The 24,941-nt window shown below is 44.8% G+C and overlaps 1 protein-coding gene and 1 non-coding gene across 8 annotated transcripts in view; one reads left to right on the forward strand and one right to left on the reverse strand.

Moving 5' to 3' along the window:
* RAB27A (RAB27A, member RAS oncogene family) overlaps positions 1-24,251 on the reverse strand; it is an 85,613-nt gene extending 61,362 nt beyond the window's left edge. The window contains exons 1-3 of one of the 7 annotated variants that reach the window (XM_043921155.1): positions 19,646-19,799; positions 1,836-1,952; positions 1,562-1,583 (exon numbers count right to left, since the gene is read on the reverse strand). The gene's annotated coding sequence lies outside the window, so the exon portion shown is untranslated. Of the gene's footprint in view, positions 1-1,561; positions 1,584-1,835; positions 1,953-6,885; positions 6,994-19,645; positions 19,800-20,198; positions 20,327-23,103 lie in introns of those variants that run through there. The other 6 variants (XM_043921153.1, XM_043921152.1, XM_043921154.1 and 3 more) reach the window with 6 other exon arrangements.
* TRNAC-ACA lies at positions 16,076-16,147 on the forward strand. Its single transcript has one exon. It is a non-coding gene; the product is annotated as a tRNA-Cys (tRNA).
* Positions 24,252-24,941: the final 690 nt, after the last annotated feature.

Consider the following 24,941-nt stretch of genomic DNA (forward strand, 5'->3'; position numbering starts at 1 on the left):
GAGATTGTCAGCTTTTGATCAAGGCTCTTTCTCATCTGATTTCTAAAGAGACTTTGGGTTCACTCCTAGGTGAAAGCATGAACTTGGGACCAGGAGAACAAAATGATGTACTGGAGCAGAAGCTGCTGCGGCTCTGGCACTAATCAGACAAATGACTTTCGCACTTTGAAGCCCCAGTTTCTTCATCTGTGAAATGAGGAGGTCAGACTAGATGAACGTTAAGGGTCTTCTACTCTCGTTTATCTTGAGGGCGTTCAGGAGCAACAGAGCCCTTCCAGGTGCCCATGTGTCAAGACACTGATCGTGTCTTCGGGGACACCCAACTCTGAAAGTGGTCAAAACTCAATGAAAGAGATAAATGAACACACTCATGAAGCTATATCCACACATATGATTAAACCAATGTCAGTGGACAGAGATCAAGTCTTATTTATCCTCACATACTCAACACCAAACATGGTCTAGGCACTTGGCTAGTAAACAAATATTTACTGCATGACTTGGAGGCAACTAAATTGCAATATAATGAAATTTTTCAAATTTATCTGTTATGAGTTGAATTGTGTTCCCCCAAAATTCATACGTTGAAGTCCTAACTCACAGGACTTCAGAATGTGACTTGACTTGAAAATAAGGTCCTTAGAAAGCTTATCAAATGAAAAAGAGGTCACTAGGGTAGGCCCTAATCCAATACAACCAGTGTCCTTATGAAGATTTCTGAACACAGACACTCAGAAAGGAAAGGTGACAAGAGGAGACAGAGGGAGGAGACAGCAGTCCACAGGCAGGGACAGCAGCCTGGACCAGATCCTTCCTTCACAGCCCCAACACCTTGATTCTCAGACTTTTAGCCGCCAGGACCAAGGCAAGAAATTTCTATTATTTAACCTACACAGACTGTGATACTTTGTTATGGCAGCCCCAGCAAACTAATACTTGTAAAAGTGGAGAGAATTGTTTGATAAAACATCCCATCATATTCACTGCCCAGATCTTTCATTCCTGCATGCTATCACTAAGCATCTCTAAAACAGATGAATCTTTAAAATAATAATAATAATAAAATAGATGGACCTTTCCTTACATAATTACAATACTGTTTCCAAACATCACAAAATTAATAATTAGAAGACAAATTTAAGTGACAGAAGAAACACACCGTACACTAAAATACATACTTACATAATCCTCCACTAGAACTATTAGCTGGGAAGCTATTAGGGCTTCCCAGGTGGCACTAGTGGTAAAGAACCTGCCTGCCAACTCAGGAGGTGCAGGTTCAATCCCTGGGTCGGGAAGATCCCCTGGGGAAGGAAATGACAACCCACTCCAGTATTCTTGCCTGGAGAATCCCATGGACAGAGGAGCCTGGTGGGCTACAATCCATAGGGTCACAAAGAGTCAGACACAACTGAAGTAACTTAGCATACATAGCACAGAGCTATTAACAGTATTAAAGACAAAATCCCAATTGAATTTTTATGGATAAAATGCTCAGAAGATGAGCAAGACTCTTAGAGCTATTCAATTCCGTAATCAGCTCTCTTAGTCAACATCTTACCTGAGAATCCAAGCCTCTGTTACTTTGTTAAAGTTCAGAAAAGAAAGGAAGAATGCAGTCAGTATTCATGCCCACTCTCTGGTAGCTGAAAATGCACTGTTCAAACTAAACATAAGAAATTTAGCAGACATCTTGAAGCCTTTGTTTTAAAAAAATTAATGTATGCAGTGGTATTTTATGTTAAATTGCACTATTTTAAATACCTGAAAACTGGCACCTCAGCACTCGAAGCCTCTACCTCCCCACCACCACCAAAAAAAAGGCATAACCATACCTTGACAAAGTATAAATCCTGGTTGATTTCCCCAAAACTTTAGAGACTGGAGTTTCCAACACTTCAACAATTAGGCAACTTGTAATCACATGTCCTCTTCTAAAAAGATACTTTTGTCTATTACAAAGAGAAAGGTTAAAATCAGAACAGTCTACTTATAAAAGTTTTTCAAAAGAGTCTTTTGAAAAGCAGTTCGCTTCATCAACTTTCAAAATCAGTCATCTCTGGAAAAACCCACAATCCAGCTAATTAGTCTCAGCTGTTTGTCATATGGCCCACAAACCAGTCAAGTGATTTTGCCCCTTTCAAGCTTTTACTAAAACCCAATCTCCTGGTCTCTCAGAAGGCAGCTGTATTAACCTCTTCCAGTGTTAGAAGACTTACACTTCAACTTTTTCTTTTCCCCTCAACCAAACAAGTAGAATATTTGTTTTCTTGATAAAACATATTTAAAAGTATTGCGTTCTAAAGGTCCGTAAGGGTTATATTAATATTGCGTGTATGTGTTTATTTGCTCAGTCATGTCCAACTCTTTGAGACCCCATGATGTAGCCCGCCAGGCTCCTCTGTCCATGAGATTTTCTAGGCAAGGATACTGGAGTGGGTATCCACTTCCTCCTCCAGGGGGAATCTTTCCAACCCAGGGATTGAACCCATGGCTCCTGCCACGTCTCCTGCATTGCAGGCAGATTTTTTTTTTTTTTTTAAACTGCTGAGCCACTGGGGAAACCCTTACATTAATATTGCTTCTTTATTTATAATTAGCAATATTTTATTAATACTGCTTTGTCGTATTTACAAGGCCTGATTCAAGCAAACACCACAGGAGATCAGTCTAAGTTGAGGAAGTGAAGGGACTTCCCACACATCTCGTTCTGGCCTCCAGACCCATAAGGAAAACTCTCTGCGTGGCAGTCCACCCAGGTACCTTGCTGGCATCTTAAATTCAACATGTCTGGCCCTCCACTTACCTCCTGAGCTCTTCTCTGTAGACCCTGATTCACACCCACTTCTCCTGTGTCTTGAGTAACAATCCCAACGCACAGCCAGCCAGACATCTGATGTCTTCAATGACTCCTCCCTCCCTCCCCTCCCACTTCCACTGACCACTGGGATCTTTCCTCCTCTAGTGTTTATTCCACGTGTTTATCACTTCTCATCTGGATGGCTACAGTCAACCACACATTTGATTTTCTGGCCCCCAACCTGGCCTCTCCACTGACCCATCCTCCCCACTGCACCCAAAGTGATCTTTCAACAAGGTAAGTGGGTGTCCATCACTCTCCTCAGTAAAACTAGTCAGGGGCTCCCCACAATCTTCGCAGTAACATCCCCACTCCCTAGGCCTCTGCCTTCCCTGTCATCTACTGTTCCCAGCCTCCTGACTCCAGCCACCATAGCTAGTTGGAATTCTCTAAAACCAGTGATTTTAAAAATGGGAAAGCAGTGTCATCAGCATCATGTGGGAAGCTGTTAGAAACGCACATTCATGGGCCCGCCCCAAGCCTACAGAGTCAGAGGTTCTAAGGATGAGGGCAGAAGTCTATAGTTTAACAAGCCCGCCAGGTGATTTTGATACACTCACCTGAGTGCACCTGCTGTAAACCCACAGGCTCTGTTCACTAAGAGACTTAGCCCTTTGGTTCCCTCTGCCAGTAATGCTGCCTCGGATGCCCCTTCTCTGTGCTGCCTCTTTCCTAGGGCAGGTCAACCCTGTATGATAATTATCCAGTTGATTCTTTGCTGGTTGGTTAATACCTTGAAGACAGGAACTGTGTCTTATCCGACTCACTCATTCCACAAGCCTCTAGTTAAACACAGGCCTGTCACTGGGATAGATGTTGGGCATAAAAACGAATGACGTATCCTTCACCTCACGGGGTAGCCACCCTCTCATTTGACCACTCCAAGTGTGACTGAAGACTCCACTGATACAATCTATAAAACCTATCACAAACCTCCAGAACTGTGAGCAACTGTAAAAGCCTGAACATAACCAGTCTGACATCATCTGGTAGAAGAAAACCTCTGGGCCACAGACCGATACCTCCTGTCAGATCAGCAACAGCATTAGATTAGAAATAAAGTGCACAATAAATGTAATGTGCTTGAATCATCCTGAAACCATTTCCCTCCCCCGCCCCATTCCATGGAAGAAGAGTCTTCCACCAAACCAGTACCTAATGTCAAAAAGGTTGGGGACCACTGCTCTAGAATTTGGAGAATAATTTAGTAAGGGAAAGTACCAAAATGTTTAAATCCCACATAAAAATTCATTACAGTTAGCTTATTCTAAATTACAGTAGAAGTGGAGGAAAGTTTGATATTAGCACTTCTCAATCTTCAATCCCTAGGAGTGTCCCAGGGATTTTTTGTTAAAATGCTAATTCTGATTCAAAGGCCCAGGTAGAGCCCAGGATTTCTGCATTTCTAAACAGCACTCAAGTGACACCCAGGTAACAACGATGTTTCTAGTCCTAGAACTACAGTATGAGTAGCAAGCAAAACTTCGACAACCGCCTTTTTCATAGGACTGTATCAGTCTTCCCCTTAGAGCAACACTGCCTTTTTATGACCCCTTTGCATTGAAAGCTTTCTCCAGGGTCTTTCAGGCTTCAGGGTAAAGATAGCACACTAAACACATTTAGTTCTATGACCTCTCAAACTGAAACCTTATAAAGCAACTACACTCCAATAAAAATTTTTAAAATAAATATAAGAGCTTTAAACTGTAACACTTTATATTGACTTATAGAAGTTATCTTTGCTAACTGCACACTGTGTGGCATTTCTGTTTCCTGAAAAATGGATTGGTTTAAATATATATGCAGAGATGTGCTGGGAAAATAAGAAAAAAACAAAAGTAGATGAACAAGAGGTAATTGATTAGCAGACTTAGGAAACCAGACTCCTTATCTGCCAGTAGAGAAACACTGGCAGAGCAACTCATCACAGAATCTCCAGAAAGGGCTTAGGCAGTCAGAGCCCCAATACCTCTGGGGGAGGGGAGAGCATAAAGTGAGGCTAAAATAATGGATGTCTGTTTACACCCCAAACCCCAGCCTTGCCAGCCTTGTGACTCCTCTAGCTCCAGAAGAAGTGGAACGTCTATTCTCCAGAGAGAGTAAAACTCCAAGAATCAAACTCGCAGGGGGTCTCTGAGTCATACCAACTTTAGTGGAGGCAGGGGAGGCGCTGCAAAGTTGCATAGTATTAATAAATATGAAGACACCTCCACCATACACCTACACGCTGGACTTCCAAAAGGCAGGCATACTCCACAGGCAAGTGCTTCAAGTCGTCTTCTCAGGAGACTGACCAACCCAGGAGGGAAGCCTAAACATAAATAGAAGTCCGTGACATACTGAGCTAGCTACAACTATAATGTAACTGTTGGGAGAAGGAGGAGATGGAAATCTTATGCATGTGTGGTCGGGGTGGGTGGAAAAGCAAACTAAAATTTTCTTTTTCCATAGTAACACATCAATAGAAGATGCCTAAAACTGAAAATCAATCATACAGGAGTACAAGTACGTCATTAGGATACAACAACCAGCAAGTGTCAACTCATTGCAAGAACTGAAAGCAGCTGACTCAGGAGAGCAGGAAATGAGCCGCGGGCGGAGATTCTGATGACTTCTACTAACAGTCCTTGCAGAACTATGCCCTGATAAAATTTTTAAAATTAATTAATACAAGGAGACATGTAATGCCCAACCTTAAAGTTTTATTCCACCACCCCCCCTTTGGATGATTCAGGCCATCACAATAAACACCACTAATGTGCGCTACACTTTTAGGGATCTAAGGCCTACATGGAAACAGGATGCTGAGGATCTGGGCCCTGGACTCAGGCTGCCTGGATCTGAATCCCAGCTTTACTACTCACTGGCTGTGTGACCTTCACCAAGTTACCTAACCTCTCTGTGCCTCAGTTTCCTCACTGGTGGAACAATAGGGTTATTTTGTAAAAATGAGTCATGTTATACTATAAAGTGCTTAAAACAGTATTCGGCACCTAGTACAGCAATAGCTGCTCTCTTTTAAGGTATGTTTGCCACTATATTAAGGCCTCCTGACACTATTGATCTTGTCTTTTATTAGTTTGTATTTCATTCTCCCTGCCTTCACCTTCTCTGTCAGTCAGCCAGCTGTCCCTCACCACAGTAATCAGAGTGCCTTTCTAGGGTCACTCCCCCCCCCACCAATGTGCAGCTTCTAACTGACAAGGCACCTGGAATCCAAATAGCCAAGATCAGAATTATGTATGCAGTGGAGAAAAATACGTACCACAAAGTGTTCTGAAGGTCTCTCTGTGAGGCAAATCGGCACACTTCCATATATGTACCATCTATCAGACAATTCAGAATCCTTTGGGCTTACTTCCTAGCCATCAACTGTAGGTCAGTGAGCTGGGGGACACTCAGGGTAACGAACTATCCTAGTTTACCCGGGCCTGCATTTTAGCAAAGCCCTGCATACCTGGCAACCCCAGTTCCAACACTGGTCAAAATACTCAATCCTTTGAGCCTGTTTCATCAGCTGTAAAATGAAGGATAATATTTACTTTGAAAGTCTATTGAAGAGTAAATGAGAGAATGTTCATATGATTCCTGACACACAGTAAGCTTGCAATAAATGGTAGCTCTAGCTACTGTACTCAGTTACCTATTGGTATTACCAACTCTGATATCAGCAGCAAAATAAATTATCTTTAGAAGCTTAACCTGTACCTTGATTATTTTCTTACCAGAAAAATAATTTACCTTATACACAGTGGATTCCAGGAAGCTGAAATGTTTGCTTTCCCAAATTCCCTTCCAAACTTTTCCTAATAATTTGTTTCAGGGACTAGGCCTTGTTAAAGAAATGTAATAGTTCACCAGTACTGATTTATCCACTGGGCAAAGGCCTAAGAGGTTTCCACCAGCTTTGGATACATGCATTGTTTTCACTACGGGGATCCTAGGGTACTTAGGTAAACTTCTTGAGGAGAAATCACCATTCCAACTCACCAAAAAAAAAAAAAAGAGGACATCAGGCATCATACCTGAAATTATTTTAAAATTTGCATCTCACTTTTTCCCTTCATAATGGCACCAAGTCATTGTCTCCTGATGGATTGACAGTTCATTCACTAAATATGTCCATTCTATGCCTGAAAAATAAGGGATCATATCATCAAACAGATGAAATGCCATTTCTTGCCTCAAAAGCTGAAGCAACTCAGTACTCAACAGATACTCATTTCAGCCTGGAGGAGATGGCTCACTTTGGGGCAGTTCACCAACACACGGGTGAAGCTGTTACATGGAAAGCTGCACAATTTGGGGGTAGATAACTGAAAGGATCACAAGTTACTCAAAGCCAGACATGGCCTGCAAACATCGAGGCAGCAGAGAGAGCACAAACAGCCAGGCATATAAGAACCTTCTCTGGGGGCTTCCCTGGGGTGAATAAGAATCCACATGCCAATGCAGGGGACACTGGCTCGGGAACATTCCACATGTCCTGGAGCATTAACTAACCACAACTACTGAGCCTGTGCTCTAGAGGCCTGGAGCTACAACTACTGAGTCCAAGTGCCCACGAGCCAGCAAGTTTGCAACTACTGAGCTCGAGTGCTTCAACCACTGAAGCCTGTGCTCCTAGAGCCTGTGCTCTGCAACGAGAAGCCACTGCAATGAAAGCCCATGCACTGCACCTAGATAGTGGGCCCCGCGCTCTACAACTAGAGAAAGCCCACGTGCAGCAACGAAGACTCAGTGTAGCCAAAAATAAATAAATAAAGCAGTGTGTACATGTCAAAAAAAAAAAAAGATCTTTCTCTGTACAAGTTCCCAAGATCCTTCCTCCATGCTCATATTTCTTCCCCATCCAGTGCCCGAGGTCTGTGAGCACAAAACACTGGTGAACCACAGAAACTCTGAGGAGCCTTGAGAGACATCTGGTCCAGCTACTGAAGCAAGAGTGAATGGATCCAGGAGAGAACTTTCTCCAAAGCCCACTGGCAGCAGAATCATCTAGAGTACCTGATGAAAATCCAAAGTCCTGGGTTCCATCAGGCCCCTGAATGAGGCCCTCTGGGAAGGCAGCGAGGGAATCTGCATTAATAACAAGATTCTCCAAAAGACTCCCAACTGTGCATAAAAAGGCTGGAGAGCAACTGCTCTAGGGAGACAATAGAGAGCAAAATGCACAACCAGAGCTGGGCAAATAACTCTCATTTAACCTCCACCAGCGTCAGATTCCAAATCTGTAAAATAGGGATAATAATACCTACACAGCAGGATGGTTGAGAATGATATGAGAATTAAATGAGACAAGTAATAGCTTCCAACACACAGCTTCACATGAAACAGGTGTTCAACAAGTATTAATCCACCCCACCTTGTGTAGCAGACTAATGAAGATTTATAACAAAAGTCCCTATTTTGAGCAATTGTTACCAAGGAAAGCAGATGGCTATCTTAAGTTAAGGCCTCCATGTTAATGAGTCACCAACTAAAAGGCCGAGGCCAGCAGCTTTAACCACTGGTTGGGTTGTAAAAAGTACAAGCTTCAATAGGCTTGTACATCCAGGAGAATCTCCTGGATGGCTTGAAAACACAGCCTACTGGGTCATCTTTGGAGTACAGAATCAGCAGTTCTGGGCTGAACTGAGAATCTGTATTTCTAACAAGTTCTTGGGTGGTGGTGGTGGTGTTGGTCTTGGAACCACACTTTGGTCATCACTCTATTAAACTCAAACTGATCTGACACCTTGTAACAAAAAAGGACAGCAAAGCTAGATGCATTTCCTGTTTGACACCAGACTGGTTAGTTGCATGTCAATAAAGAAAAAAGTAATAAACCCACAATTTCCGAGGCAGCCCCACCTCTGCCCCTGAGAATCTTTCTCACTACATTTTTGAATGGTGCAGAAAGAAGGCTGGGAGACTTGAGTGCCATCTCCCAGCCGCTCAGGTGGGTACCCCTGAGTGAGACACCTGATCTCTTTGAGCCTCAGTGTACTCGCCTGGGGACAGAGGTGGGCTCGGTCACTGGTTCCCAAACCTGGTGGTGCCCCATCCATCACTACAGCAACATTTTAGATAAAACATGAATTCCCTAGCCCTAAGGCCAAGCCTCACAAATCAGAATCTCCTAAGAAGAGACTGACGGAGAAGGCAATGGCACCCCACTCCAGGACTCTTGCCTGGAAAATCCCATGGATGGAGGAGCCTGGTAGGCTGCAGTCCATGGGGTCGCTAAGAGTCGGACACAACTGAGCGACTTCACTTTTACTTTTCACTTTCATGCATTGGAGAAGGAAATGGCAACCCACTCCAGTGTTCTTGCCTGGAGAATCCCAGGGACGGGGGAACCTGGTGGGCTGCCGTTTACGGGGTTGCACAGAGTCGGACACGACTGAAGTGACTTAGCAGCAGCAGCAGCAGTAAGAAGAGGCTGAAAAAATGTGGTTTTGCATGTTTTAAATAAAAGCTCCCTATGTGATTTTTGGGTTTCCCTGGTATCTCAGCTGGTAAAGAATCCACCTGCAATGCAGGAGACCCCAGTTTGATTCCTGGGTGGGAAAGATCCCCTGGAGAAGGAATAAGCTACCCATTCAAGTATTCTTGGGCTTCCCTGGTGGCTCAGATGGTAAAGAATCTGCCTGCAATCCAGGAGACCTGGGTCCAATCCATGGATTGGGAAGATCCCCTGGAGGAGGGCATAGCAACCCACTCCAGTATTCTTGCCTAGAGAATCCCCATGGATAGAGGAGCCTGGCGGGCTGCAGTCCATGGGGTCGAAAAGAGCTGGACCCATCTGAGCAGCTAAGCGCAGCACAGCACATGTGATGTTCACGGGCAGCCAGTTCTGAGCAACTATCCCCAAGGTGATCTTTCAGGCCCCTTCCAGCACTAAAGCCTGGATCTTCTGATTTCTAGGCCCCTATGCCAGAGTCTGTGCTTACCAAGTAGCTTTGTCCCATTTTATTTGTTTCCCACAGAGTTCCTACTAGAGGATCTGAATACATTCGTCTTCAAAGAAAAGAAACTAGTCTGCTTAACACTTCCATTTTTCTCATGTATCAAACTGACACTGAGGTTTTAATTTTAAAAAATAAAGTCCAGTGCTTAACAGCACAAAACAAGCAACCCAATCAAAAACTCGGCAGAAGACCTAAGTGGACATTCTTCCAAAGAAGACATACAAACGGCCACGAGGCACATGAAAAGATGTTCACCATCGCTAATTATTAGAGAAACACAAATCAAAACTACCACACACCACTAGAATGGCTGTTATCAAAAATTCACAAGCAATAAATACTGGAGAAGGTATGGAGAGAAGGGAATCCTCCTATATTGTTGGTGGGAATGTAAGCTGGTACAGCAAGTATGCAGACAGTTTTGAGGTTCATCAAAAAATAGAGCATCCACTCCTGAGCATATATCTGGAGATAAACATGACTCAAAAGGTTACATGCACCCCAATGTTCACTGCAGCACTGTTTACAACAGGCAAGACGTGGAAGCAGTTTAAACATCCATCGACAGAGGAATGGATAAAGATGATGTGGTACATGTATACAACGGAATATCACTCAGGCATTAAAAAGAATGAAATAATGCCACTTGCAGCAACATGGATGGACCTGGAGAGTGTCATACTCAGTGAAGTCAGACAGAGAAGGAAAATCTATGACATCCCTTATACGTGGAATCTAAAAAGAAATGACACAAACAAACTTACAAAACAGAAAGAGACTCCCAGACTTCGAGAATGAACTTATGGTTGCCAGGGGAAGGATGGGGAGAAGAGTTAGATGGCGAGTTTGGGACGGACATGTACACATTGCTGTATTTAAAATGAATAATCAGCAAGGACTTACTGTGCAGCTCATGGAACTCTGCTCAGTGTTATGTGGCAGCCTGGATGGGAGGGAGGTTTGGGGGAGAATGGATACATACTCCCTTCTATGTTCACCTGAAACTATCACAACATTGTTAATCAGCTATACCCCAATACAAAATAAAAAGTTTGAAAACAATTTGGTCACAGCAGGGGAGGGAGAAGGTAGGAAGACTTGAGAGAGTTGTACTGAAACATATATATTACCATATGTAAAATAGATAGCCAGTGGGAATTTGCTGTATGATGCAGGGAACCCAAAGCCGGCGCTCCGTGACAACCTAGAGGAGTGGGATGGGGAGGGAGGGAGGAGGGAGGTTTAAGAGGGAGGGGACATGTGTGTGCCTGTGGCTGATTCATGTTGATGTATGGCAGAAACCATCACTATACTGTAAAGTAATCATCCTCCAATTAGAAAATAAATAAGTAAAAAGCATAAAAACAACAACAATAAAACATAAAGTCCAATGTAGGAAAAAATAGGAATTAACACAGACCAAGCAATCTTCTCTCACACCAACTTCCTGGTTACCTGCTCTATCATTCATTCACTATCACCTGAGCATCTCCCATGTGCCAGGCATTATTTTAGGTGACAAGTATCCAGAATTTTACAAAACAAAGTCCCTGCTGTCACAGAGAGAACAATTAGCAGAAAGAGATAGATAATGTTAACATAGAGATAAAATAATTTCAAACAGTAAGAAGTTCTGTGAAGACCATAAAGTATAATAGGATAGAGGCTGACTAAAGACTACTTCCAACAGAGTGATCAGGGATTACTCTGCTGCCAAGGGACCACCCAGGTGAGAATCTAGAGAAAAGAATTGTGGGCAAGTGCAGATGCTCTGAGGAAGGCAAGAGGTTGGCGTTTCTAAGGAATAGAAAGGGAGGAGGCACAGGGCTGAGCTGAGGACAAGGAGGCCAACAGGGCTCAGATCATGGGGACACTTAGATCATGGTTGGAACATTTGGATCTTATACCAACCACAGTGGTAAGTGACTGAGGAATTTCAAACAGAAGGATATGATCTGATTTACATTTTTAAAAATATCACTGGCTTTGCATGAGGAATGGGTTACAGGGAGGCGGGGGTAGCTAGAATGAGACCAGAAAAACAGCAGTACAGGCAGGAAGCAACGGTGGCCTTTAGCTGGCAGCTCGTACATAGCCATAGCTGATGCTCAGACATTTCTGGACCGCTCTAACATAGGTGAAAATCATTAATATATTTGTTTCACTTCCTGTGATATTTCACAGGAGTCCAAGGGAGAGACACTGCTGGTTACAGTTAAGAAAGGCTAGCACAGGGGCATAGAAAGAACCAGCAGACTTGTCTTCTGGAACCCTCTCTGCCATCAGGTTGTTATGTGACCATGGGCACATTTCTGAACCTGTCAGATGGAGAGGCTAGGCTCCCTGGTTTCTAAGATGCCCACCAGCCCTTAAGTTACATATTTCTATAAGTGTAACAAGTGAGGTTTCCTTATCTGGGTGGCAAGAGGGGCTGCTGACTCAGGGTTGGGGTTTCTGCCATTGACTTTGAATCTCCCAGAAAGGCTCTAGCTAAGCAGGAAATGGGGTTTCCATGAAGAAGCTGTCCAGTCTTGCTATTTCCTTGGGAAACTCTGGGATCTGGGGCACCTCTAGTACAAGGGTATAGTGACCAGCTGGGACTCTGTGGAGTAGACACTCCCGGGCATCTGAGAGCCTGCTGTGCTGAGGGGCTGGGGGCCCCGCCTCTGAGGAATTCAGGGGCCAAGTCCTCAGTCCTCCCTGAGGATTGCTGGCAGCCTTCCACCTGCACTCAATCACAAGGCAGCCAGGCCCTGCCGCCTGGCTCCTGCTTCCTACCGGCAGACTTCCCACACTGTCCACTCCCCTCACATGGCCCACCGGGCACCTTGGCGAGGACCTCACCCTGGGATCCCTAAGGGCAGGGCCCTCGGTCCTAACTGCCCGTCAGAATCCCCAGTGGAGATGTAAAATACATACACATAGATGTATGTAAAATATATACACATAGATATAAAATACATACAAACAGAGATGCCTGGGCCCTACCTCATACCTGATGACTCACTCAGAACTGGGGGTAAGGGAGAGGTTAGAAAGACCACAAAAGTGGAGTTAGGCTTAGTTCACTTTACATGACGGAGAGAATGTGGACTTTAGGAAACTGCAGGCCAGAGAGGTTCCACAACGTGTCTAACGCAGGGTTTCTCTGCCTTGACCCACTGACATGGTGGGCAGGATGATTCTCTGTATCGAGGGGCTGTTCTGTGCACTTTGGGGTGTTTAGAGGCATCCCAGGTCTCTGCCCACTATATACCTGCAACTGCCCAGCTATGGCAACCAGCCACATCTCCAGATGTTGCTCAATGCCCCCTTGAGGAAGAAGGAGCTGAAAACAGCCTAATTAAGAACCGCCAGTGTAATACCACTTAGTTAATTATTGGCAAAGTTAGAAACTAAATACTGATCCACTAGTTCCTGGCGGAGTTGGTTCCTCCACACTGAAGCAGGAATTCTGGAACACAGGGCTGAGTCACCCCCCAAGGAAACACCACAACCCGCTCTGCGGCCCTCTGTGCCTAAGCGGAGCGGGGCGATGAAGAGCTGACCTTGCCCCTGATGAAGGAAGTCCAGCCTGGAATGGCCAGAGCTGGTCTCTAGCATCTGATTGGAAGAACAACACCTTATCTTTTCAAGGGCTGCTAGACCTCTTTACTCATCCCTGGGGTTGCTCCCTTGCAATGGTGAGATACATTATGAAAATGAATCACACTGCAGGAAACAAATTCTGACCACACCCTTACCCTTGGATTATATTTTAAAATTCTCAGGTATCTCAAACAGACATTTAAGTCAAGACCTATTTCTGTATGTCTCATTCCTCCCCATATTAGAACTAATACAGCAAGAATAATAAGAATGAAAAAACCTTACCATAAGCTTCCATTAGCTGATTGAGGCCCTGTTTTTGTGTCAAATGATACAAATACGCAGGCGATAAGTAACCAGCCACATGCAGATAAGACTCGACCAGCTGCCCACGTGGTGGGATCAGAGCAAGATAGATGAGCAGCAGTTAATAAGAATGAACAGATTTTTCAGTCTCTTGGCAACCAATTTTATTATTATGCTTTGACCTGGCAGCTGGTAAGGCTTTGTATGAATTAATCAACAGGCTATGAAAAAACAGGATTAGTGGCTCTGAAATATGGTATTCTCGCAGCAGTCAGAGAAAGGATGCTTTTTTCTAAGGCCACTTTCTTAAATAAGTACAGATAACTTTAAAACAGTAAGCAAACTGTGTTTTAAAAGAACACATCTCTAAAGAGGAAGTCACATACACCTATCTACTGCATCAATCCTTACCATGTATCTTCCATATCTGTTCTACCAAATTACAAGAAGATATGGAGTGTCAAAGGAGGCCACTCAAAGCAGGCGCCCTTCAGTGAGACAATACTTGGTGGTTGTGGAATTATTCTCAGCAAGTCCTCCTGAATCAAAGCATCTTACAGCAAACACTCAAAGGGGATGAGAATAATAACCAGACCTTAGAAGGAATAAAAACACATGGAAAGATGGGATTTCTGGCATCACCACAGGAATATAACCAACGGTGGCTTTCAAAGGCCCTGCGGTTCTCAGAGAAAAGTCAAGCATGTCCTTGAGGGTGGCTTTGCCTGCCACATAGCAGATCTAAGGATCAGGACAGCAGGACAGTGAGCAATCACGGAAGGGTGGCAACAGAAGTGATTAAAGATTAGCATGAAAACATAAGCAACTTACACATGATCTCTTAAGGGAAGATTTTGTGCAGCAGACTAACCACTGGACCCAGAGCTCCAGTTCTGGCTCTACCACTAACTGTGTGATCTTAGAAAACGACAACATCTCTGGAGAAAAATTTCTTTTACCACAAAACACTAGAGGAAAATGGAATCTTAGCCCACTGTCTTCTAATTCTGATAATCCTTGAGTTTACATGCCCTCTCCTTCCTAAGACAGACACATGTGCTATTATCAAAATGAGCCATAGCTCAGTTATTCTGTGGACATTATCATAATCGACGCATTTACTGCCCAAAAACATAAATTTACCAGACCAGAGTTACCACATTAAATCCAAGACACCACATTAAATCTGCCACTCATAGGAAAAAAAAAACAACTAATTTTTTTAGTATAAGTGTGTCCCAAATATTGCATGGGACATACTTATAGTAAAATATTATTTGTTGTTCATCCAAATTTTTTTAAAATCTGGCACACTACCTCTGACCCCACATTCAAAGTGTAATCTCAACTCTCGAAAGTCTGATTTCATACAGGTGGGTGGTTCCAAGTGTGGCTGAAGCACTAAATGTGAGGCCTTCTCATGGATGACACACACAGAGGCAAAAAGTAAAACAAAACAAAAGCAGGCAAGGAAGAATGACTTGCAACATTTGTACTGAGTAGGTGAGGCATCAGATTTTATTAAACAGTGAGTAGAATATCAATGTGAGTAGACCTCAATCATACAGGGAAAAGAATGTGGTGCACTGCCTGATCAGTCAGGAGGCCAAAACAAGGTGGGTGCTCAGAGCTCCACACCTCTCACCTTTTGGACACACAGTCATTTGCAAACCTTTCATCTCTTCCTCCAACTCAGAGCTCTTGTCTGCTCCCCAGATAATCAGCTTAAAGGAAACCAGACCATAAACTGGAACTTCCTGACTACGAGGCAGAGGAATAAATATGATCAAGAGAAAACTGCACACAGCATATAAAGCGAAGGCCGTGAAAGGGAAAAATTCCTCTCTTCAGCAGCCAACCTTGTTCTAACAATAACTAGGCAATCTTGCTGCATAGAGGCTCACAATTCATTTGTTTTTTAAATTGTGGGCCGCTTTTTTAAATATATAATTTTATTTTCTTATTTATTTTTGGCTCCAAAGCACAGGCTCAATAATTATGTCACACGGGCTTAGTTGCTTGGCAGCATGTGGGATCCTCCTGGACCAGGGATCGAACCCGCATCTCCTGCACTGGCAGGCAGATTCTTTACCGCTGAGCCATCAAGGAAGCCCGTTAGCCAGCTTTATTGAGGTATAATTGAGATAGAACATTGTAAGATATTTAAAGTGTACATCATTTTAAATTTGACATATGTGATTTGACATATGTACACATTTTGAAAGGGATTCCCCCACCCATCTTCCCCCACCCATCTTCCCCCACCCATCAAGTTAACTAGGGCTCGCATTATTTACATCCACACACATATACATGCCATGGGTGTAAAAATAATCCTTTTTCATAGTTTGTAGTGAATATATGGGCTTCCCTGGTAGCTCAGATGGTAAAGCGTCTGCCTACAATGCAGGAGACCCAGGTTCGATCCCTGGGTCGGGAAGATCCCCTGGAGAAGGAAATGGCAACCCACTCCCAGTATTCTTGTCTGGAGAATTTATAGATATGGCATATTCCAAGATAAGTTTAACAATGGAAAGCTAGTTCAATTTTTAAAATGCCACAGCGATTACTATACTCTCCAGGCCAGTTAATTCAATTCTCGGTGAGAAAGGTCGGCAGGAAACCTCTCTCAACTCTAGCCAATACTGCTTTATCAGCAACAGCAGGATGAGGTGGAGTAAAACAAGATACTTAACATCTACAGGCTGAGAAAAATTAAATATATGGACTAGAGGTTTCTAATGGTGAAAACAAATCCAAGTTTATTCATTAACTTATGGGCACACTCAGCAAGAGTGTATTGAACACTTCTCTGTCTATGATAGCTTACAGTACAGGAATCACAGAGGAGATGAAGCCACGCTCTGCCTCCAGGATATTACAATCCCATCACGGAAATAAGGCCACATATGCAGAATCAGTTGACAGTCTGAAGTCATTATGCAATTAAAAGTCAAAATGAGTCTCATAATTGGAAATTTCAGTTACAAGCCAGAGAAAGAGTAAATTCACTGCACTGCAAAATATTCATCAGGAAATGAAACTCCATTTTCTCAAATGTCCAAGGAATTTCACTCTCCCTAGATCAGCACAAGAAACCAAATCACTAGAGACAGGTGCTGAAGGCCTCCTCCCAGTCTGCCCAAGTCCTGCCCTCGGGAAGGACCCAAAGTCCTCACCTTTCTGCTTTGTTTGACCCTTCCCTTCCTTTGTTTGACCTTTGTTTGACCTTTCCCTTTCCAAGAAGAGTAAGACCATTCTCTCCAGGGAAAAAAGTGGATAGAAAAGGAGAGAAAGAGGAGTTACTGGTGTAGCTATGGACACTGCAAATGGGAAGGAAGAGTGAGAAAGAAATAGCAGAGTGATCCTCATTTCTCAGGTTCTCATTCCCTTTTCATTCACTCAACATGTTCTTTTTCAGGGTTTAATATGTGCCAGAAACCATTCCAGGTGCTACCTCCACCAGAGCAAATAAGACAAATCCCTGACCTTCATGGAACTTGTACTCTACCAGTGGGAGACAGATGTGTGTGTGCAATGACTAGTGCTACAGATACTCTAAAGAAAAATAAGGTTAAAGAGGAAGAAAATGTTGGGTGGGGGGGTGGGGGACGCTAATTTAGATGGGATGGGACAAGAAAGCATCTCTAATGAAATGACTTGATTTGAATGAAATGAGTGAGTAAGCAGTGCAGACTTTTGAAGGAAAAACATTCCAGACAGAGGAAACAGCAAAGGTCCTGAAGTGCGGCTGAAGGGGAGTGAGAAAAGAAGCGAGTGATGGAAGATGAAGCTACACACCAAGTAAGGGACTGCCAGCGGCAGAGGTTTCCCTCTGGTATAACACGCCACTGGTGAGTTCTGAGCACAGGGCTGAGTGACAGGAATGGCTTCGGCAACTTTGTTAAGAACAGACCAGAGAGTGGTGAAGGTGGAAGCAGGCTGGCCCTGCAGGAGGCTTTTGAGTAATCCAGGTTGACAAATGAAAGGAACTTGGTGGGTGCAGTGAAAATGTTACAAAATGGTTCCTATCCTAGATACAGTTTCAAAGCAGAACTAATGAACTCTGCTGAGAGACTAGATGTGGGATATGAGACAAAGAAAAGAATCAGGGGTGACCCCCAGCTGTTGAGTCTGAGCACCTGTAATAATGAAGTTGTCATTAACTGAGACAGGGGAGACTGAGGGAAAGCAGGTTTGGAAGAGGAAAATCAAGAGTCTGGCTCCTAGAGACTGTGGCCCACTTCAACACCCTTACATCTGTTGTAAAATCAGGCAACAGCAATCGAAACGCTGATCCTAAATTACATATGGAAATTCAAGGGACCCAGAATAGCCAGAGCAGTCTCAAAAAAGAACAAAGTGGGAGGACTCACACTTCCCCATCTCAAAACTTATCACGTACATAGTTAATAAAGAGGAGAGTGTGATACTAGCATAAGGATAGACATGCAGCTCAATGGAGTAGAGCTGAGAGTCTAGAAATAAACCCTCACATTTACTGTCAATTTATTCTCCACACAGGCACCAATGGTATTCAAAAGGGGGGAAAATAATCTTTTCAATAAATGCTGCTGGGAGAACCTGATGTCCACATGCAAAAAAATAGACTCCTACCTCACACCATGTACAAAATTAACTTAAAGCAAGCCAAAGATGGAAATGTAAGAGCTAAAACTAACAACTCTTAGAAGAAATCACAGGCATAAATCCTCAGGACTTTGGATTGAGCAATGCTTTCTTAGATTTGACACCAAAAGTGCAGCAAGAAAAGAAAAAATTAGTTATACTTCATCAAAATTAGAAAAATCAAGGCAGGTCATGGAAATTAAGGAAGGGAGGGAGAAAGGAAGAAAGAATAAAGGAAAGAAAGTAGGAATGAAAACTAACATAAAATACAGATGCTCAGTCAAGTTTTTTTCAGCACTACATTCACCTTTCTTTACTTGTAACCATCTGCAAAAATTCTGTCTTCCAGACTGTGTTTTCCCCCTAAAACAAGTTTCTAAGAAGGCATAAATAAATCAATAAAACAGTAACAGGGGAGCACCAACAAACTAAATCACCGATAATTATACAAACTTTATACAGCATAAGAGGATACCCCCAACCTCTGACTGATGAGCCATTCCCAAAGTTAAGTATCCATCCGGTAGGGGAAAATAGCTGTTAGCCCACAGAAGACCCCTGAGACACAGGATGTAACAGATGATGCTGAGGCCGTGCAGGTGGCCCGCGGGGGCCAAAATGATGGGAAGGCAAAGTTAAGGGTTTACAAGATTTCCTTCACTTCAGGCCTGACTTTGCTTAATCCGTGATCTATTGGGACAGAGACAAAAGCTTTGGCAAGAGTTACGGAAACCTGTCATCACATCAGCTCTACCGCCAGTCAAGACAGAAGGGCCTGACTGCCGCGTAGGGTTTTCTGTCTGACTGGCAGGGAAAGGGGTGGGGGGACCCCCTCTCCCACCCAGACAGTTTGCCGTCCAGACCCCACCCAACAAAGGTGTCAAGACTTTAAATCATTCCGCTGACAAAACCGGAGGGAGAAAAGAACGAGAGAGGCCGTGCAGGAGCCTCCTCTGCTGCGGGAGAAGTTTCCTTCCTCCTGGCCCGCCGCCTCCGTGCGGCCCCTAGCACCGGGATGCCGCCGGGAGGTGGCCTCGGCCCCATCCCAACCGGGGACTCCACCTAATCGGCACCTCGCCCAAGCCGACCCCTACCCCCGCGGCTGTCACCGTAGGCTTTGCGCTGAGGGCCTGGGAGAAGCCACGAAGCTTCTCCGGTGGGCTCTGCCTCCCAGAGAGCGGAGAGGAGCTGCAACCCAACACCCGGCCCCAGGGCCAGACCCTCGGCTCGCCCGCTCCGTCGCGCTGCCCCGCGGGGTGACCGGCGCCCCGAGCCCCAGCGCGCCTCCCAGCCCGCGCCGCCGCCTCACCTGCTCCGCCCGCGGTCCCCACGGCGCTCTGTCAGTGCGCGCGCCGCGTCCACCCACTGCCGGCCTTTTAGGGTCCTTGGCGGGTATTTTCCGTCTGGCCCCACATCACTTCCCGTAAAGGAGCGCGAGGTGAGGGCGGGACCTCCTCCCCGCCCTCCACCTCCCGCTTCCTCCCGTCACTTCGGGGAGCACCCCCGCCCGACGGGGCGAGCGCGCCGGCCCCAGCCCCGCCGTTCCCGCCCAGGGGGCCGACGCAAAGTTCCCCTCGCCTGTTTTAGCCCAAACCCGGTCTCCACTGTCCTTTCCTGGAAGGTGCCAAACCTTAGGGGGTTGTCTTCGTTTTGAGACACAGGGATGACATTTAAAAACTGCCGTGGGATCGGGGCACTGCAAGGTGTAGTTTGGTGCCGCTGCCAAATCTCCCCCCCCAAAGCCATTTTATACAGGTGATCTTCGGGGCGTCGCCTCAGTGTCTGTCTCTGGTCGCCACAGGTGCTGAGCGGTTGCAAAGTCGGCCCTAAGCGGGGGTCCGAGGGGCGGGCTCCCAGCTTACAGTGACTGCCCACTTGGTCTGGCTTCCTCGGGGGCCAGATCCGCGCTGGGCGTCCTGGCTCTGCCGCTGTCCGTCCGGCCCGGCCAGCTCCTCACTCGGGTAGCCTGGCGTTGGTGGTTCTGGAGTGAGGGAAAGCTCTGGGATACTGGAGAATGGCTGGATGACTGGGGCGGGGTGGGAGGCGGGGCGGTCAGAAAGGGTAGTATGTGGGGTAGTAAACAGGGTCTCTGCTCTTGAACAGTCGAGTTCAGATTACAAAATCTCTCTTATTTAAATTTCCAAGTATTAGAGCAATTCGTTAAAATAAAAAAATAAAAAAAATACCTGAAAGACTAGCCCCTGTAGCGAGACATTTGCGAGCCTCTGCTGCCCCCTAGCGGCTTCCCTCTCTCAGTGCCGACGGCTTTCTGTGGGCCACTTGGACCTGTGGCTGCGAGGCAGAGGCGGGAAGCTTCAGGCCCGCAGGTTCTCCCTGGAGGCGCCAAATTCACTTTTAGGCTCATTCAGCCGAAGCATTTCTTTCTTTTTTTTTTTTTTAATTTTTGACCACATCAGGAGGCATCTGGGATCTTAGTTCCTGATCAGAGACCCTGCATTGGAAGGTCAGTCTTAACCATTGGACTGCCAGGGGAGTCCCCAGGCAAAGCACTCCTCAGCCAAATAATTCTACTTCTAAGCAAAGCAAATGTTTGGAAGTCCTAGTCCACCGGCTCCTCCTATCCGTTCTATCTCACGGATTCTTCTTGCATCACAAATTCCAGCTGTCTCAAGGCCACCTGTCCAATCCCATTATCCTTTTAGTCTATAATTACTCAGTTTGCATTACAATACAATGAGCTTCTCAGATTACTTTAAAAAAATCACATATACGATGAACCATACGAGATTGCTAAATATTGAATACATATTCATTTTAATAGTTCCAGGCAAATATAATGCAGTAACCGCAGAGTTAGGGATAACAGATTCACTACAGGGTGATGGTTTCAAGGGATATTCCTTAGAGAAAAGCCATCAAACTGTTATCACTGGAGGTTAAAACAGGGAAAGTAGCCCCATGTTCATGTGTAGAGGAAGTCTTGGGAGTCACTGATCAGCTAAGATCTGTTGGGGGGGGGGGAGGGCATCAACAATGCAGCAACTGCTAATGGTTCACATGATTCAAGGAGCGCTCAGCCCTCCCCACTCCTACAGCCAGGCAGGGCTGTCAGCAGGAGTTCACCAGGCAGGTCAGAAAACAGCAATGCTGTGGCTCATACATCACCCATTCTGTCATTTCATCCAGCAAGTCTAGTTAGGTACTAGACATGCAATAGTGAACAAGGCAAACTGGTCCTTGCCCTTAGTGATCCTGTCCTCAAAGAGATCAAGTTAACTTCTGTGCAGTGAGATAAGATCCTTGATAAGGGAAGTTGTTGTTCAGTGGCTAAGTCTGACTAATTGGAACACAAGTTAAGTGATACCAGATCAACACATCCCAGAGACAAGTGATGTATAGATTAAGAAGGATGAATAGGTGGGGAAGGTGGGGTGGTTTAGTTGCTAAGTCGTGTCCCACTCTTTCAATGCCATGGGGTTTAGCCCGCCAGGCTCCTCTGTCCATGGGATTCTCCAGGCAAGAATACTGGAATGGGTTGCCATTTCCTTCTCCAGCAGATCTTCCCGACCCAGGAATCGAACCAGGGTCTCCTGCATTGCAGGCAGATTCTTCAGCAGCTCAATTACAAGGGAAGCCCTGGGGAAGGTGAGAGAAGAGAATTCTATGAAAAAGATCAGAAGAATGGCCTGGAGGCAAAAAAAGAGAGAATGAGATACTGGAGCAACTGAAAGCTTAGAAAAGCTGAAAAAATGAGTGGAAAGAGCAAAGAAACTGGAGAAATAAGCAGAGGTTGGGTAATGAAGGACCCTGGAATGCTTGTAATAAAGGCTAACATTTATTGACCATTTATTCTGAATCAGCCAATATGCTAAGAACTTTACATATATCACCTCATTTACTTCTCACAATTGCCCTATGAAATAAGCACTATTCTTATCTCCATATTACAGATGAGGAAAAAGCACATTAAAGAGATTAAGCAACCTCACCAGTTTTACACAGCTAATAAGTGGCAAAGCCAGGACCAAAATTCACAATGCATCTTCTTAATGGCTGTGAGGCTAAGAATTGGCTGGGAAGGCCAATGAGCATGCTGAAATCCAAGTGAGGAATAACAGTGATCTGGTTTAAGAGGGTGGCCTTGAGGATGAGGATGAATAGACAGATTTGAGATACTTAGGAGAGGGAATCAAGAAGACTTGGTTGTAGGTGGGGAGGGAGAAGGAGAAATTCATGGAAATGCTCAAGTTTCTGGTTTGGGCAACTAGGAACCCCTAAGCAAAAGAAAGTGTTAGGTAGTTAGAATAGAAAACAGGAGTCCAAAATGGCAGTGGCTAAAAGACAAGGAAGGGAAAAGCCCGAGAAAACAGAACAAAAGGTCAAAGGAAGGTCCGAGGACTGGAGTGAGGACTTCAGGTAGAACAGCACTCCTGACTAAGCCCAATTTGCATAGGGCAGACCCAGGGGGAAGGAAAACACATATAAAAAGAGAAGCCAAAGGGTTCTCTCTCTTTCTCTCCAACACCCCCCCCCCGCCCCCGCACAACGCACTGGGGTGCTCTTCTCTTCGCCACTTTGGATCGACGTGCCCTCATGCCTCGAAGATGGATTTTCCTGCTATCTTCTAAATAAAATAGAGCTGTAACACTGCTTTGTCTAAGAGCTATAACACGGTCTGTTCAAGACCCGAGAGCTATAACACGGTCTGTCCAAGACCCGAGAGCTGTGACACGCGGAGGGGGTTTTAGTGTCCGTCACTCCAAATCTTTGTTGTGATGACACAAAAACCGAGGAGCATACACTCACCTGACAAAAGCAACAGGAAGGGAGAGTGAAATAGACCATAATCAACAAGTCCAGGGCATTTCAACTCTGACATGCCAGCGCCAGCAGAACATCCAAGTGAAACTCTTTTAGTATGCAGTTGAAAAAGCTGGTCTGAAGCACAGAAGACATGAACTGGAGCTGTTACCACTCAGATGTGAGAGGCAATGAGTTCGTCTAGAAAATGTGCTGAAACGGTAAAAAGGGGACTTGGTGCAGAATCCAGAGGATTGGTCAGTATTTAAGGCATGGGCAGAGGAAACTCAAAAAGTAATTTGAGGAAAGTGTATCCAGAGGAAAACAACAGAACGTTGTTACAGAAACCAAGTATATTAAACCTCAGTTAAGAGCTTGCTTGTTTTAACTGGGACTGTCAAAATATTTTTGTTTATAAGCTACATTAACAAAACTTACCTTTCAAATATGTCCACTGTGAATGTCAAAGTATATTCTTAAGTATTTTGTACCTAGTTGTTAACTTGTTGAACTATATTTTCAGAAAATGCTCAAAAATAACACTTCATATTGGAAATAAACATTAAAAAAAAAAAAAACAGGGCTAGCTTGAAAGGACTCCAACTGACAAAACTGGAACAATTTGAACATAAAAGTAGTGATCATCAGGGTTGACTTCATGGCCTTGCAGCCAGAACACCACACAGGGCCCAGCGCACAGAATTATATTGTTCTGCAGTCACCGTCTTAAAATTTTCAGTAATTTTATCTTTGAATTTGTGTCTTACAAGTGAAATCTGATGGCACAGTGAAGCATGATGGAGGCTTGAAGCCTCTGTATGTACCTGGCTCTGACTCCTGCTACTGCCCATGCCTCTCTTTCTGGTCCTGAGAGAGTCAATTCCTAGGTAGTGTCAACTACAAATTGGCACTTACCAAGAGCATTTGCCATCTGCCATGGGGAGATTGAACCCCATGCTGCTATAGCTATTGACCTTCAACAACCCCTGAAGGAGTTCAGGGTGGAGTGAGGCACTCTGTGCTCCAGGGAATCCGGTGGGACAGGAAAAGGTCTTTTAGATAGTTGGAGGTTTTTAGGAACAGATTTTATGATCTTGTTAGGTAGAACAGGGAAAAGGAGTCCAAAATGGCGGTGGCTAAAAGATAAGGAAGGGGAAAGCCCTAGAAAATAAAACAGAGGACCGGAGTGAGGACTTCAGGTAGAACAGCACTCCTGGCTGAGCCCAATTTGCATAGGGCAGGCCCAGGGAGAAGAAAACGTATAAAAGGAGCCAAGCGCTCCTCTCTCTCTCTCTCTCTGTTCCACCCCCCCCCCAACGCCCCCCGCGCTGCCGTGCTCCTCCACTCTCTTCTCTTCTTCAAGGATGGATTCTCTTGCTATCTTCTAAATGAAATAGAGCTGTAACACTGATTTGTCTAAGAGCTATGACACGGTTTGTCCAAGACCCGAGGGGCTGTGACCGCTGAAGGCTTTAATCATTGTTGAGACAAAAACCAAGGAGCATACACTCGCCTGACAATCTTAATCCTTGCAACTCCTCATATCTAGAGAAGCACTAAATCCCTTCATGGTGACATCAGATCCTCATGACTAACAAAAATCCTTTTGTCAAATGAGTGCTTCATGGTATTGAACTCCTCCTTCACCAAAACCTTATATATTGACTTTCCCCCACTGCTGCTTTGGAGCAGTCTCTCAGAGCTATCTGAGATGCTGCCTTTCGGGCTGCAGTCCTCATTTTGCCCCAAACAAAACTTAACTCACAACTCTCAAGTTGCACATCTTTTCTCAGTTGACAGTAGGTTGATAAGAAGTCCGGGGTCCCTGAGGAGGAGATAGGGGT

This window comes from Cervus elaphus, chromosome 12 (genome assembly GCF_910594005.1).
Source record: "Cervus elaphus chromosome 12, mCerEla1.1, whole genome shotgun sequence".
NCBI lineage: Eukaryota > Metazoa > Chordata > Mammalia > Artiodactyla > Cervidae > Cervus > Cervus elaphus.